An 18,294-nucleotide genomic window follows, 5' to 3' on the forward strand; every position below is an offset into this window, starting at 1 on the left:
ACTTGTTCAAAGAAAATAAATTCTCCTGGTGAAAGCTAAGCCATAGAAATCAAAAACCACCCCACTGACCTCAATTGTAATATAGGGTGGAGTTTAAGTATATATCTTGACAACCTTTTCTATCTAACATTAGAGATCATTGTCAATCCCTTACTTTACCTTCCTCTTCTCCTCTTCCTCCTCATAACCTTAGTTTGTGGTACCCATAACCATTGGGAACCCACCTCCTTCTCCCCCAAATTTATCATGTTGTCCCTACAATCAAAACATAGACATCTATTTGGCCTCAGCTTTTATTTCTTTCTTTTTGTCTCATCGAGCTCTCTCCTCATGTTTCCATTTTTTATATTTTTTGTCTAATTCTCTATTTCCTACCCAAGACAACTCTCATAAGTCACATGGAAAAATGGGTAATGCTTCTCAGCAAATTTGATATCCAATAAGTAGACAAGAATGCTATTAAGGGGAAGTTCATAGCAAATCACCTAGTCAAGACACCATTGGTGGATGCTTATCCACAGGTTACATAATTTCCTAATGAGCATGTTTGCACTATCACAACACAATCCCCATGGAAGCTTTATTTTGACGATTCTCACACTTAGAAAGGATCGAGTGTTGGCCTCCTTTTTGTCACCCCCCAAGGAGACTTCATTCCCAAATCATTCAAATTGACCTTTCTCTATGCAAATAACATATTAGCTGAGTATGAAGGTAACATAATAGGTCTTAATACAAGCATCGAGTGGAACATTAAGGAACTACATGTCTATGGAGATTCTTAGCTGGTTATCAGAAAAGTCAATGATGAATATCAAACCAAGGATGACAAGTGATTACTCTATAAAAAAATGGTAGATGACCTTAAGAAAAACTTCTAGTCTATCATGTTTGATCACATTCTAAGGGTATAGAACAAAACTATCGATGCAATGACTTCCATAGGGTCTCTTCTTGGCATTGAGTCAGACAACCCACAATATGAATTCCTGGTTGACCAACTTATAGAGCCCCCATTCAAAACATCAGACAAAGATGGTGTGCAACATAATTGGCCCCCAATCGCCCTAGTGTCATGATATCTACAAATACCTTGAAGATGGTACCCTTCAATAAAAATTATCCCAAAATGAACACCAAAACCTCATGCATTGTTTTGTCCTATTCACCATCATAAGAGACAATCTATATCATTGAGACTATCATGACATCCTCGCTACATGTTTAGATGTGAATGAGTCTAATCTTGCGATGAAAGAAGTACATGTCAAACCTTGTGGAGCTCATGAGAATGGATATTTCTTGGCTAAATATCTCTTAAGAGTGGGATACCGCTATCCCACTATGGAACATGATTGTTGCAAATTTATCAAAAAGTGTGTGCCTTGTCAATGACATGGATCTATCTAATTCATGTTCTAGCAAACAACTTGTAGCTTATTGTTATGCCTTGTTCTTTCTCTACATGGGGCATTAACCTTGTTGGTAAGATCCATCTTCCCTCATTTGATGGCAACAAATTCATCATCATCACCACCGAGTATTTCACTAGATGGGTTGAAGCGATTCTACTCACCCTCGCCACTAGTATCCAAGTGTCCAAGTTCATTTTGTATCATATCATTTCCCACTATGAAGTACCATCCACCATCATCACTGACAATGGTACTCCCTTTAGAAACCATCATGTGCATGAGCTTTGCACCATAGTCCACATCCACAATCGTTGGTCCACACCATACTACCCATAAGGTAACAACCAAGTCGAGGCAACCAACAAAGCCCTTTAATGTATCCTTAAAAAGGTTGTCATTGAAACCAGTTGTGAATGGCATCTCCATCTCAATATCATCATTTGAGCTTATCACACTAGTGTTTGTACCTCAATCGATGCCACTTTGTACTCACTCGTTTATGCTGCTAAAGTCGCCTCACCAACCAAGGTTGAATTTCCATCTTTACAGATATCCTTGCAAGACTGCATCTCAAATGAAGATTACCGTATGGAAAGGCTCGTTCAACTAGATATTATTAATGATTAGCATCAAAGGGCTTATGATTAGCTCCATATTTATCAAAATAGGCTTAAGAAGCAATAGCAGAAGAAGGTTCACCCTTGTGAGTTTGAATTGGTTTACTTGGTCCTAAGAGAGAATCCAAGGAATCAACAGGATTGAGAAAAAAAATAAAATTTTGAGCATAACTAGATTGGTCCATATTGTCAGAGCATATTTATCTATTAGTTACTTTTTTACAACTAGTTGTGCACCTAGTTTAGCTAGAGTTGAGCTTTATTTAGCTCCTCATGCTTCCACTTTAATTCTCCTAGATTTAGCTTTGTACTTTCTTTATAAGCACCTAATTGTAAAATTGTGACTCATCTTATAATTCTTTATTCTTTTCTTTTGAGTATGATAGCATTCATTCATGAAACCCTTGTTTGTGGAAGGTGTTCTTGTTTGTCGTTTGATCATGTAGACTTGTGTTGCAATCTTTTATATTGCAAAATTCAACATGACATCAGAGGTTTGAAACTTCAACATGGTATCAATGCACAAGTTCGGCAAACCCCTTCTCAAGTTTTGAGGGTTCCTTTTCTCAAATCCATTACAAGGTCCTAGATTTGCATTTTTGTGGATCTATTAATGGAAAATATTTTTATTAGCTTTGGAGAAAAAGGGCATCAACATTGCATTTGCGGCATCGAAAAACATAAAAATTGACTATTGTTTCACTCAAATTCAAGTAGTTGAAAAATCAAGTCAAATTAGTTGAGGGCACAAAAATTGAGGCAAAACATAGGGGTAGCTAAAAAATTTGGGCACTTTGGTGCAACCTAGTGGTCGCCATCATTTTTAGAAGGCCCAAAAACCCCTAAATACCTTGTCAAATCATCAAAAATGGAGATTGACAAATTTTTTGATGATTTTTTATTGGTACGTTTTACAAGGCATGAAAATCCATAAGACCTTCCCACTTGTGTTAGGGACAACATCAGAAGAAAAAATTATGCAAGCCTTAAAAATTTTATGGGAGTCTTGATTTTTTTAAGGTTTTTGTAAAAATAAATTAATTTTTGTTAATTTTTAAAAGGAAAAACCAAATCAAAAGTCAAAGAAGGTACATACCAGCTTGTATCAGATTTGGAGCAATTCAAATTAGCACTTTTCTCACTTTTTTTGTGGATTTTCCTTCAAAATTGGCACACAGATAAATTTAGTAGTGGTTTCTTATTTTTAGCCATCCAAACCATAAAAAAACCATGTGGTTTTTTCCCCATAACTTTTTCATACCAAATAGAAATTCATAAAATAATATTTTATTGGAAAGATGGTTTTAGAGCCATTCTTATCGTATAGGTGGATTGATGAGGTTCTGCACTAGTTTATTGTACGAGGCCTCCAAAATCAGTCTTTAGCTTCACGCTTCTAGGTCCATAAGTTGGGCAAACAGATTTTTTTTAATTTCTACATATTATCGGAAAGCTCTTAGAGTCACCTATTCAGATAAGCTATTGGGTCTTTAGTATTTTTTCCTAGATGAATTTTATTCAATCATTTGTGTTTTCACTTCATGGTTGATTACTTGTTCATTTTGGCTCCTAAAATATTTCTATTCACAATGGATGGCTTCTCCTAGGTTGTCATACATGGATTTGTAGGACTTTGCACTATTTGGGCATTTTGAGCATCCTTTTTATGCAAATATTTGTTTGCACACACATTAAGATAAACTACCATTCTTGCGTATGGTTTTTGGGAATTTTGCACATTTTTTTGTGCCTTATTCTGTACATGAACTATATTATAAAGTGCCATGGGGGGTTGTGTAGTGCCTTTTATTTTTCCATCACGCATTTGTTCGGTGAGTGTCCCTCCACGACAACATTGAATCCCAAATATTCTTTTCCCATGCGTTTGTGCATTGCATGCACACCCTTTCTTAGTTGCAATTGCTTTCTTGTGTGCATTCAAATTCTCCTTCATGCACTTCATCATGACACACACTTTAAGTGGAACTATCATAACTGTCTCTTGTAACTATTATTTGGGGGGAGGGTGGTTCTACTGTTATTTCTAATGCTTCCTTGGTTTTTCATTCCAATCTTATGGATGTGACCTTCCATCTTCTATTGTTGATCAGTGCTCTTAAGGCTATTAGCACTTATATTTTTGACTAGCACTTTACTCTTGCATGGTTGAGTAGTGTCATTGGGGTCACTAATACAGATTCATGTGTCATCTATATCATTGATTGGTATATATTTCCTCCTTTATTTGCCATCTTATTGTTTTAGTAGTGTCGTTGGGGTACTCATGCAGATTGTTGTCTTCTTTATCTTGATCATCATGTTTCTTTCAAAGGAGGTTCTTCATTCAGCATTATATATGTTATCATTCAATGGTTGTTTTTATCTTCTTTGTGCTTCGAGGATGTTCTTCATGTTCCTATTCTTTTGGGACATGGATTTGGAGGCTTCTTAGTCCTTGATTTATTTTTTAGGAATTCATGCATTGCATCTCTTTCTTTCGGAGAGTGATTTTTTCCCATGTGGTTTTTCTCATTTTCTCTACTTAGAGAGACTTCATTGGTTGTACATGGGTACCTCATCAGGCCTATTGTTGCTAGGACCAATTTTTTCATTCATGTATTTAGAGTTTTTAACTCACCCTAAGTCTCACTTAACATGGGGTGATAGAGAATATTTAGCTATTAGTTTCTTTTTTACAACTATTTATGGTTTTCTTCTTAAGTTCACTTAGGAGTGCTTATTCTAGTTGTACACCTAGTTTAAATTTTCTGCATCTAGTTTAGCTAGATTTGAGTTTTATTTAGCTGGACTCATTCTTGCACTTTAATCTCCTAAATTTAGCTTTATGATTTATTTATAAGCACCTCACTGTACAATTGTCACTCATCCTATAATTTTTTATTCTTTTCTCTTGAGTAATATAACATTCATTTGTGCAACTCTCATTTGTGGAAGGTGTTCTTGTTTTCGGTTTGATCTTGGAAGCTTGTGTTACAATCTTTTGTGTTGCGAAATTCAACATGATATTAAATTTTTGAAACTACAAAATATATGTAGTCACAACTAAATATGGTTTAGGAGCTTATTAGTTATCTACTCTAGAAGGGGAAGCTCTCAATGATCCCCTCAAAATTTTGTATCTCAAAAATTTCTACACCTAATTTGTGGGAGTGCACCCCACTCTTCAAATAAGGAAAAATAAAATAAAAAACATAAAAATAAATCAATAATTAAAAGAAACAAAAAATATAGTAAAGAGAAATAAATTTTCCCATGGTGAATAACACTTGTTATGGTGCCTTGGATAAGTGTGTGTGGTGAAAACATGGAGACAAGGGCCATGTGTAAAGGGTATTTCCATTAAATCCCTCAGATCCTTGTTATATTTTCTTCCATGGTATCACCAACTATCTGGCTTCTCCATCTTCCATCTTCATCCATATCATTGCCTTATACTTTGTCACTCCTTCCCATCACTTACCTTGTGCTTACCATGATCGAACATTTAATGGGGATATCTATGTAGTTGTCGGCTATATATAGGTTTTGCCGGTGTTAGTCCTTTGTATATATTTTATTCTAGTGATGTATATCCTTAGTGTTCTTAGCAATTTCCATGTCATTTGTATATCCATGTTGATTGTGTGTCATAAATATCATGTCCCTTTACGTAGTCCTTCAATAATCATCCTAGAGAATCATTATCGTCTTGATCATCCTAAGTACCTTTTATCATCAAAATATAGTTTATATTTCATCCAAGAATCAATTTGTATAGGATGTATTTATCCTCAAGTCAGACAACATCAAGTCGAGTTCATCGGTACCTCTTTTAGCAAAAGATATTTGAGACACTCATTGTTTTGATTAAGGAACAAACAAGTTTTTAAGAGACCTGAAATCCTTTGACATAGAGAAATTACAAAAAGATGCTTAAAGATATAGCCAACTTAAAAATAGTAGCCATGAGACAACAAGAAACAAGAAAAAAAAGAAAACCTAGGGACACAACAACAAAAGAGAAGATCCTAATTCTGATTTTTGAGAGTCGTCATAGCCACAGCTTCCAGCTGTATCATGTTGAGGGCAATCTTTTTCAATTCCTATATATCTTTATTAGGAGCTTTATTCTTCAAGTTGTCTCAATATAATCCACATCAATAATCACCCCTTCTTGATGAAGGCCTTCTATTTTCCCAACCATAACGTTTATGCTTTCTGCTGAACTCTTCACAACTTTATTGTTGTAATTTACCAAGGAAATGAGATTGTCATTAAGTTTTTGGAACTTATTTTTTACTTGTTTCAATCTGCCATCATACTCTTTCTTTAGTTTCTCCTCCAAGTTTAAAATTCTACAACCACAATCTTTCTCAAGATCATTAATTGTACTCACAATATTTTGCATATACTCAACAACAGATTTCCTATGTTCAACACTCCACTTTTTAGCACAATGGTTGTCTTGTTTACTAGTCACAACATAGAGTTTAACATTAATATCTTTAATTTTGTTAAAGACCCACTTATGAATTCTAAACTTATCAATTTCAGAGTCACAAGTAATAGCCAAAACATCATTTGGGTTCTCTATGTCCATACTGACATTTCGGTCTTTTGGAAAAGTGGATCTTTTATTCCTATTTATAATAGGCTCTGACTTATCTATCATGACATTGTAAGAAGGCCTAGACTCGGAATTGGAAATGGAAACAATGGATGCTCTACTCCTCTTAGCCCTTTAGCTTTGCTTCAAATTAACTTCTAGCTCAGAGTGAGAATCCTCCAAGTCCATATTCCACTCCTCCTCCTCCTCCTCAAAATATAGAGACTCATAGACTCATCCTCCTCGGTATCATATGAGGAATCCAGAATTCTGGTGGATGGAGAGGGTTGTGATTTGATATGCTCAAAGATAAGTAACAAGAAACCCCCATGGAGGATTAGGTTTTTTTTTTCTTCTTATGGTCTTTAATACTAGCATTGATGGAAGCTAGCAAAAAGAAAGGAGAAGAGATCTACATCTTATAACTAAAGTGATTAAATAAAATAAAATGGTGCCCAAAAGTTTGAGACACTCATGTTGGCATTGATTATTTTTTATCTTTCTTTATCTTTATTTGAGTTCCTTTATCTTATCTCCTCATGGTCGCCATGATCATGTTATATCATGGTCTGCTATGAGTGATGAAACCAGTGGCATGGTCTTGCTTTCTTTTGTCAAGTATGTTTTCTTGATGTGTCCCATGTTGAACTCCCCTATGAGGTCTTGGTTATCTCATGTTACACTGGGGCATATCTTTTGCTTGTGGTTTTTATAGCATTGGTTTCCTCAAATTTCTTTGTAACTCTATGTGATGCTAGACTAACCTTTTTGTTTGTTGTGTCGGTCTATGCATTGGCTATGAAATCACCTTTCCTCCTCATAACCTAGTGCCTCATAGATAATTCTAAATCAAAATAAGTGCTCACTACATGGAAGCCCCTTTCCAAGGGTGCTCAATCTCCAATATTATTTCATGTGCATCATCTATTGCGTTATGTTAGCTCATCTTTCAAACGTGATTCTTTTCCCTAATCAATTATGATTGGGAATGTGTATGTATTCTGGTGTCTCTCCTCCCCCTTAGGTAGTATATTCAACAAGGGATTCTTGGAGCATTTGCATTCATACTTTGTAATAATCATGCATTAGGTAGCTCTACATGCCCATATGCATTGGACTCCTTTGTCATCACCACTACCTATAAAACCATCTCATCTTGCATCATAGATAGGTTAGTACATGATGTTGGTCATTTGGAGGAATTGATTATGTGTTGCATTGATGTTTTGTCATTGATGTCGACACTAGTTGTTTTGGCTATTTACTGGTATACTTTTGGTCCTGGTAGGATGTTTTCTTTCTGGCTTGTTAGATCATGATGATCTGATATACATCGGTATGTTTTGGCTTATGGAATTGGCTTAGATCTGTTATTCATGCTACTCAAATTCATGTTCAGACAATTGGTTTTGATTTTTTGATCGGATGCTATCTTATATGTTGGTAAGCCAGGTTTGTTCATCTGGTGAACGTTTCACTAACAGATCTTGATTGAAAATATTTTGATCTTATGCATAAGTGGTGTTGGTACGGCCTTTAGTAGAGATTTAGGATGTTGATGGTGATGATGTTCAAGACTTGGCTAGTTGGGATCATTGCTTTAGTGTGTGTGGACCTAAATTGGGTCTAGTACTATCTAGGTTTTGGATCGGCTTAATGTAACATGTTGTTGGGACTTCTCGATGTGTTTCCGGGATGTCTTATGGGTTGGATATTATTTGTTTGGTCTTAGGCTGACATGTTTTATAATTATTTTATTGCTTTATTGTCTAGTGGCTGACCTTATTGTTTATGGTCAAGGGTTTGTATATATATGTGTATGATCTCATTGTAGATCAGGTAAGGGATAATATATAAAAGGATGGTGTAGGAGTGAATAATGTAATAACCATTCATGCAGAGGATTTGGTTGATTATTGGTGATCAAGTTGGGTTTATGCAAGAGGATTAAGTCATCTTGTATTGAGCTTAACTGGAATTGTATTCAGGCATAGGAGATGCTATCATTGTAGTTCATTCTTACTTCCGGATTGCAATCTAGATTTTTACGTTCAGTGAGACTTATTTTGTAATGAGAAGTGTGATCTAGACTGTTGGCCTTCTTGAAGGTGCAGGGCCCTCAATTTGTAATCAGATACTTACTGCAAAAGTATTATCTAACTATGGGTAGGCTTCCCACCGTGGTTTATCCCTTTACTAGGTTTTCCACATACAAATCTTGGTGTCATGTGGATGCTATCTATTCTCTAATTGTTTCTTGTGCTTAATTAGTATATCTACTATTTTAGTAATTGGTTTATGTATTCCAGTATTGATCTTATATGTTTTAGTATTAAATTTTAATTGCTTAAGGTTTCGGTAATCTAGTGACAACTAATTCACCCCCTCCCCCTCTCAATTGTCTTCCAATTATTTAAACTGTCTAACAATTGGTATCAGAGCTCCAGTCCTCTCTACAGAAGCTTAACTACTTGAGGAAGATGCTATGGTGACTAACAATTCAAGTTCATCTAGTTCATCTACTGCTATCTTTTAGAGAGAAATTTGTAGGCTTGATGGAACAAATTACAGAATATGGAAGATTCACATGGAGACTCATCTAAGATTTCTTGGTAAGGAAATTTGGTAAATCACAGAGAATGGTGTAACTCCTTTCAATCTAACATCTGGCAATCCTCCTCCAGTAAACTTGGATAAGGAGCTTGAGATTGATTGTAGAGCTAGAGAAGCCCTCTTGTGTGCACTTTTTGATCAGAAAATAATGTGATTGACTAAATAATCATCAGTAAAAGCTACATGGGACAAGTTGGAGACTCTAAATGAAGGTGACCCTATTATTAAGATTGCTAAAATTGATGGTTACTAGGTGAGATATAAAAATTTTAAGATGGAAGGAGATGAAAGGATCACTGCATTCATGGAAAGGGTAATGAAATTGTCATGGGAATTCAATGTTGTGGTGGATCCCTAAGTGAGGATGAAATAGTTTCTAAAGTTCTGAGAGATTTACCACTGACTTATAAGTTGAAGGCTACTATAGTGAATGAATTGAGAACAATGGCTAATACTTTTGTCAATAGGGATACCTTGGTTGGGAAATTATCTGATTTTAAGCTTGAAGAATTTGGACCTTTTGGAACTATGAAGTCTGAACCTCCTTTTCATGCATTTACATCATCAACCAGCAAGCAAGATTGGAAAGCATTGTATACGAACAAATTGGATGATATGAAGAGAGAAGATGAAGAATTTGAGCAACTTGAAGCCCTATTTTCTAGAAGAGTACCTAAAGGACGAGTAGGAAGTAAGTATGAAGGAAAATCACCTTTTAAATGTTTTGCATGCAATAAGATAGGTCATTTTGCATCTCGATATCCTTAAAGGAATTCAAGATTTGAAGAAAGAGTTAGAAGATCTTTTAATCCTAACCCTGGAAATAAGAACAAGCATAAGTACAGGAAAAACATAGATAAATCATGTTACTTTGAGGATGAGGAGGCTGTGACTGATTCTGATGATGAACCGACACAAGACTCTGCTAGTGGTTTCGACAATGGAAAGGAATGGGTGTTCCTAGATATCAAGGAAGATGATCAGGCATTGGAAGATAATGTACCTAAAGAAAAGGCCATTGCTGCTAACATTAAAGATAAGGATGAATGAGTAATTGACAGTGGATGTTCATATCATATGACTAGAGATAAAAGGAAGTTTTTGTCTTTGCAAGAGTTTGATGGCAGTCTAGTTAGATTTAGAGATGACAAAGCATGCATGATCAAAGGAAAATGAACTATATCATTAGATGGTAAGCATAATACTAATAATATTTCCTATGTTGAAGATTTAAGGCAAAATATTTTGAGTGTAGGACAATTGGTGGATAAGGGATTTCAATTACAATTCAAGGATTAAAAATGCAAAATCATTAATAGATCTAGATTGGAGATTGCAACTAGTACTTAGACAAACGGTAATATATTTCATTTGAATTCTGGTGAGAAGACATGTTTGATTGCATAAATTGATAAGAGTAGGCTTTGGCATAAGAGGCTATGTCGTGTGAATTTTGATTGCATGGTAAAGATCAGTTTAACTAAGGTTGTCAGAGATATACTTAAGATTGTGAAGCCCTATAATCCGGTATGTAAAGAATATAAAATGGGAAAACAAGTCAGAACCTCTTTTAAGAGTATACAAGACAAATCTAATGATGTTCTTGATCTTATTAATACTGATTTGTGTGGCCCTGCTAGAATCAAAAGTTTTCAAGGTGATAGATATTTTATGCTAATCATTGATCATTATTCTAGAATTATGTGGGTTATTTTTCTAAGGGAGAAATCTGAGACTTTTGAAAAGTTTAGAATATTTAAAGCTAAGGTTGAAACAGAGACAGGATTGAATATTAAGTGCTTAAGTGATCATGGTGGATAACTCACATTCGGTGAGTTTAATAACTTTTGTGAGAAGCATGGCATAAGGAGACAATTTTCTGCCCCACAAACACCTCAACTGAATGGAGTTGTGGAAAGAAAGAACATAACTATCTTGGATACTGCTAGAACCATGTTGATGGAAGCTAATATACCTCATATCTACTAGAGAGAAGTAGTTAGCACAACAGTCTATACACTCAACATAGTTCATATCAAAGGGGAAACCAATAAGACACCTTATGAATTATGGTATGGCAATACACCTACAGTTAAGTATTTCAAAATATTTGGTAGTAAATGTTATATCAAGAGAGATGATTTCATTTGAAAATTTGATCCTAGATGTGATGAAGGAATATTTCTTGGTTATTCTAATGAAAGCAAAGCATATAGATGTTATAACAAGATGCTGCAAAGAATTGTGGAGAGCACTAATGTCAAGGTGGATGAGAAAAATTGAAGTCAAATTAAAATTTATGACCAAGAACCCATAGTGGAAATGATCATAACTGAGCTAGTAACACCTTTACCGAAACTGAATGTTGAACCAGTTACTTCGACAGTATCAAAAAATTTCGCAGTAACTAAAGAACATGAAAGAGGAACAGAGAGTCAAAAGACTCCTAGGTATGTAAGGTTGAATCATTTAAAAGATCAGATCATTGGGGATAAGAACAATGGAGTGATGAAAAGAAGAAGATTGACAAATAATGAGGTATGTTTAATTTCTCAAGTTGAACCGGTATCAATAATTGAATCATGTGTTGGTTCCAAAAAATGAGTTTACACTCATACTAGGAAGAGACCAAGTTGATTCCTTTGAATACCTATGGAAAGTCACTTCCAACTATCAATATCCTTCACGCTTGGACCAACTGTGACAAAGATTTTTTGCAAATCCTTCTACACTTTGGGCTTTGCAAGACCCAGGAGGGTAATCCCTTTAGTGAGCTTCTTGATCTCTGCACCACACTTAGAAATTCATTGAAACAAAGTAGATTATATCATAAAAGGGCTCAAGAGAAAGAGAGAATTCTCAAGGATGGAAAATCCTTCAGTGATCCTCGACCTAACTGGAGAATGAGATGGGTAGGATAACATAGAAATACATGAAAATTCAAAATAAAGTTCTGATAATCAACAAATTGTAGTGATTCATCAGTGAAGTCGAAACAAGGCTGATTATTAAAGACAATTACAAGTAGTGATTAGTGCTTTACTCCATTGGGTACTTGAAGGTACAAAACGTAAACTGAAAATTTGACAGAATTTTATTTAATAGTGTAGTCACATAAATCTATCCACCTAATTAAATGAATATTTAGTATTTATTTGATTATTTAACCATCAATCAATAATTAATTAAATTAATATATTTAATTAATTCATCTTAATCCTCTTTTCCTATTAATTAAATAAATTATTCAATTTATTTGATTTAATTCACTTAACCAAATTCAGACCATTAATTAAATAAATAAATCATATTTATTTAATTAAATTTTCTCTCACATTTAAATAAATTAATATTTATTTAAATTCCCCCAAAATCCCACCTCTCACATTTAAATAAATCATTTATTTAAATCACCTTTATCCTCCACCCACTTGCATTTTCCTACAAATGCAAGTTGCACAACTATTTTAAATAAATCATTTATTTAAATCACCATTATCCTCCACCCACTTGCATTTTCCTACAAATGCAAGTTGCACAACTATTTTAAATAAATTATTTATTTAAAATCCTATTTATCCTCACCCACTTGAAACTTAATGGCTTCCCTTAAAGTCTTCTTAAGACTTTAATGGTTTCCCTTAAAGTCTTCAAACTTAATGGCTTATTTCTAGAGTCTTCTTATCCCTTTAATGGTTTCTCTTAAAGTCTTCAAACTTAATGGCTTCCCTTAAAGTCTTCTTAAGCCTTTAATGGTTTCCCTTAAAGTCTTCAAACTTAATGGCTTCCTTCTAGAGTCTTCTTAAGCCTTTAATGGTTTCCCTCAAAGTCTTCAAGCATTTAATGTTTTATCTTTTTTTTCTCATTTAAATAAATTAATATTTATTTAAATATTTATCCAAATGCAACTTACACCATTTAATTGAAATAAATGATTTTATTTTAATTGAAAATACCAAAATTCCTCCCACTTGCATTTTCCTACAAAATCCACTTGCATGCTTAAACCCCTTCTAGATTCTTCTAAACCCTTCCTAATTAACCTAATCCATCCCCTAAATATTGTCACATTCCTAAGAAAATTGGAGTCACTTCTCAAAGACTCCAAAGTCTTTGAAAAGCAATTAATGCTTTGTGTGTTCAACAAATTAACCTCTAAAGTCTTCCAAACCACTTATGGCTCTTACATGACCATTAATGGTTAATTCCACTTGTACCCATGGTTAAGGACTTTGACCCCTAACTTAACCCTCATGTAACCCATGTGTCTCTTCAAAGCATTTATTTCTTTGACTAGGGTAACCATCATGTCCCCTCAAGCATTTAATGCTCCTTATCTCTCCTCTCAAGCCTCCTCATGGTGACACTTGTCAACATGGGATTGGGTTGAAAGTCCTCACATGGATTGAATACCATTCAATCCTAACCCTTGTTGAGATTACTCAATCTCAACCATCCATTGCTCCATTTTTCCTATAAATAGAGCCCATTTCTTCATAATCTAAATCCTGAAAACTTGTATGCATTTAACCTATAGGCATTTTAGAGAGCATTTAGCATAGCAAACTAAAATCTTGTCATTTTGGGTTAAAATCAATCATTTTAATATCATCTAGTATTTTAGTTTTTTCATTTTATATTTAGAGCAAAATACTAAAATCTCAATCCTCCACAAGCATCCATAGTGCAAAAAGCTGCTAAGAGCTACACTATTTTGGAACTCGGAGAGGAGAGAAACAAGGGACAAAGAGCTAAGAGCATGTTAGGAGGTATTTGGAGATGCCTCATCATATTTGCTTCTTTAGTTAAATATGCTTTCATGTTTTTAGTGTCTCTCTTGATATTCCTATTTAGATTAGTTTTTGATTGACTAACACTAACGGTTTCTTGTCTTGTGTGTTCTTTATCATTGACTAACCTTGTCCATTTTGCAGGGCATCATTTGGTGAACCCGACGTGAATCGAACACCAAAAATATCATTTTTTTTACCAAACTAACATGTCTGAATGTTGAAAGTGTCACACAGGTTGTGCTTTGGTGCTATTGAACTTGTTCTAGCACTATCGACACTTATGTTTTTAGCGCTATTGTTCTTACAATAGTGCTATTGTCTCAAGTTCAGTGCTTCTAGAACTGTTTTGGCACTTTTGACGTTGTTTTGGCACTATTAACCCTTGTTCAGCACTTTTGCCTTTGTCTTTCCCCTTCTTTCAGCGCATTCGTGTTAAATAGCACCTCTATTCAAACGCAGACTAGCGCTATTGTAACAGAACGTACAAAACACCTTGTAACCAAAAAAGTGAAAATTTTAGGCTTGTGGAAGCCCCCCCTTAGACATAGATTTTACTAACCATTTATTGTTTGTGTAGGTTTAAAACTCGCCATTAAAAGCCACAAATTTTCCTTTGGTGCATTAAAACTTGAAACAAAGAAAATTTTCGTGCTTTCTAGTTAGGGTCACTCGTCTTTTGGTGCATTAAAACTGAACAAAACAACTTTATTTTTTTTTGTAAGTTAGGAAACAAACTTCGTTTTGGTGCTTAAAATCAACAAAACAAAATTTATTTTCTTGCATCAACTTAAAGAAATTTACAATCAACACTTTGTTTTGGGCAATCTAAAAAGAACAAGCCATTTTTCCTTCAAGCTCAAAAACAATTTTACTTCAAGAAAAGACGTGTTTTTCATTAAGTTGACCAGGATTTCCAATTTCTAGATTACAAAACACATTGCTTTTGAAGTTAAAAAGAACACCATGGCTATTGGAGCAACATCTCCAAATAGTTAGATCACATTGCGATGATGGGTTAAAAAGAACAAGTGTTTTTCGTGCTTGGCACACTTGTGCAAAAAGTCAGTTGAGTGGTCCCACTTCTAACACACACTATCCTCTCCCTTGGCTTTCGTGGTCCTAGGTGCAAGAGAAAAGTGTTAGTAACACTCAAAATTTTTATCTTTTTAAGAGAGGCCTGCCAAGAGACACATCACTCTTGGGAATGACCTTGCGTGGTAAATCCTTCGAGCCGCTATAGAAATCAGGTGAGAGCGAAAGGTGTAGCCTTGGGTATAGTTGTTCCTACAGTGTAACTGGCCGAAAGGACAAATGGGCCCCACCACTGGTTACAAGGCTCTTAAGTGAGTCACTGCAGAATGAACTTATGTCCAAAAACATTGAACATGACTAAACACCTTTAAGTAGTAGCCCACCCGTTCTATTGATTGAGGATATTTGCGATATAATTTAGTGCAAGAGCATATATGGTTTTGCTCCCAAGATACTCACCATACATATTTCCTTGAGTAGAAACATAGTATTTTGCAAAGTCACTCGTGGCTTGATAAAAGTGGTGACTCCCCCATCATAGGGATTCATAAGGTATGTAGTACCAAAGTCGAAGAAATATCAAGATGTGGGCTAAATATATCACAACTGGCCATTTGACCTTAGGGATAAAGAGTGTTTGAAGTGTGTTTGTTTTAGTCAAAACCAAGTACAAATTGAGCCGACTTCAGGCTTTGGAAATACACCTTAAAATATATCTAAAGGAAGGGTCATATGCAAGTCCAATGATTTGGTTGATCTAGACCCATACTCATTTGTGCCTTTTAGGCAACATTCTTGTGTTTTTGTGCTTGCTTTGTTTTCTTGTCAAGGAAAAATCAGAAAATCACTCCCAAAAACAAAGTATTCATCCAACCAAACATTTCTCAAAAACAAACAAACACATCAAAAACAAAGTGCAAAACAACAAAGAGTCAAATTTTATGACCATTCTTCACATCTTGCAAAAGAAGAAGCATCATCAGAATATCAACTTGAAAAGAAGACCGTTAAGCTCAAACGCTTTGATCAAAAGGAGGAAATTCTTCTATATAAATAGACAAATCTTTGTCTCACATAGAGTCTTTCTGCATCACATGCGTCTCTATCTTCAAGGCAAAACAAACGAATTTGATTCAAAATCATTGAACCGCAAAGCTTTTATACAATATAGAGCTCTGAGTTATCACAAAAACTAAGGAGGTAAGATTAATCCCAACTTTTTCCCAAACGTCTGTATCACATACAACATAGCTTGAGAAATACCACCAACACCCGAAAGAGAAGAGGTAGAGTTTGTCCCATTTGTGACACAAATTTTTTATTGAAGTTAAAAACATTTCATCCATCATCTTACTCATACATCATCACTTCATCATCAATCCATTCCAACTCTCCAAACATTAAGAGGTTCTTGTCCCAAAATTCCTTTTTAGATATTGCTTGAATCAAACACATCACATCACTTTGTAGATTGTTTCTACATCTAGGATAAGCTCATCCTAAGAGACACATCTACGTAGGTTAAAACTAGTTCATGAGTGAATCCTCTCATTACTAGATAGTTAAATCTGTAACACATCTTAGATTTCTCTACACCTTATCACATCAAAACTTATCAAAAAAAAAAAGAGCAAGCAATTCAAAGAGAGAATTTTGGTTACATCCACCTTAAAGGTGCTAGAGATCCACATACAACACAATTTACCAACCATTAATCTTTCATTTCATCAAAAACTCATCATCATTTTTCACTCAACTTCAACAAAAGACTCATAAGAAAAATGGCTCAAACCCGATCACAGTCAAGGCAACGAGAAATAGAAATGGAAGAAGAAGAAGAGGAAAATCTCAATGAATTTCAAGAAGCACTTGGAGGAAATGTGAATGACAAAAATCCAAGTACTCCTACTCCTGTAACAATAGAAAGGGCCCAGCATAATCCTCTCTTTAACAGACTGTTTGATAAAATACTCAGGAGCAATGCGGATGCTCACTTCTTAAGACTCGCTCAAGAAGGAGCAAGACTCCCCTCTGACTTTGATCTTGCCCAATTAAGACAAGAATCAAAAAGACAAAGTCACCATGAAGAGGAAAGAGGTAGAGATCCCATCAGATATAACATTCCTCGAGGTAACCCACCACCTCCTCCTCCAAATGAAATGGAGATGTTGTGGCAACAAGTCGAGAAACTCACCCAACAACTTCATAGTAAGACTAACCAATTCTCACTCAATGACATCTGTCCCTATCCTTTTGATAGGAATCTTTATATGCCACCCTTTCCACGGGGGTTCGAAACACCCAAATTTGAAAAATATAGAGGAAAGGGAGATCCCCGTGATCATGTCAAAGAATTTCATTCCACTTGTCTTGAAGTGGCATATGAAGACACATACCTAATGTGCCTTTTTCCCCAAATCTTGGGAGGAACAACCACATCATGGTTTTCCCGACTACCAGGTGGCATTAGAACATTTGAGGAACTTATCTAGAAATTCCTCGCTCATTACTCTCATAACATTGAACGCGACATTACCATGGATGATCTGTGCAACACCAAACAAAAACCAGGTGAACTATTCTCAGGATTCCTACAACGATGGCGCCAAATGTCTAGTAGACGTTCTCTTCAGTTACCTGAATGAGAACTAGTGGAAATATTTATTTCCAACTTAAACGAAGAAATGGAATTTCACCTGGATGTCAAAGACACAGACTCTTTTAATGATATGATCACCAAGGGTTTGAAATGTGAACAGGCACTCATCAAAATCTTTAATGAACCAAAAGATGGTCCTTGCTCATGCTTCAATAGTGATAAACCAAGCTTCTGGAACAAAAACAAGAATATCATCAATGATGGGGTTGTGGATGCTCGGACTATCCTAAATGCACAACCTGTGGTTTGGTTTGCAGGACAAAATCTTCCACCTCAGAATAACACAAATGTTCCTTCCAATCAAGGTTGCATCATGTCTCATGATGAACCAAGACCTCGTCAGCAAAAACAGAAACACACATACACTCCCTTAGGGGAACCCATTGAAACTGTCTTGCGACAACTCATTTCTCAAAATTTGGTCACTCTACCTAAGCTATCAAACTATGAGCCTCAGGTCAAACCGGCATGGTGGAGAGATACTGAACATTGTGAATTCCATCAAGGGAGAGGACACAAGACAAGTAATTGTTATTGATTGAAAGATCTCATTCAGGAT

This window comes from Cryptomeria japonica, chromosome 11, assembly GCF_030272615.1.
Source record: "Cryptomeria japonica chromosome 11, Sugi_1.0, whole genome shotgun sequence".
In the NCBI taxonomy this organism is placed as follows: domain Eukaryota; kingdom Viridiplantae; phylum Streptophyta; class Pinopsida; order Cupressales; family Cupressaceae; genus Cryptomeria; species Cryptomeria japonica.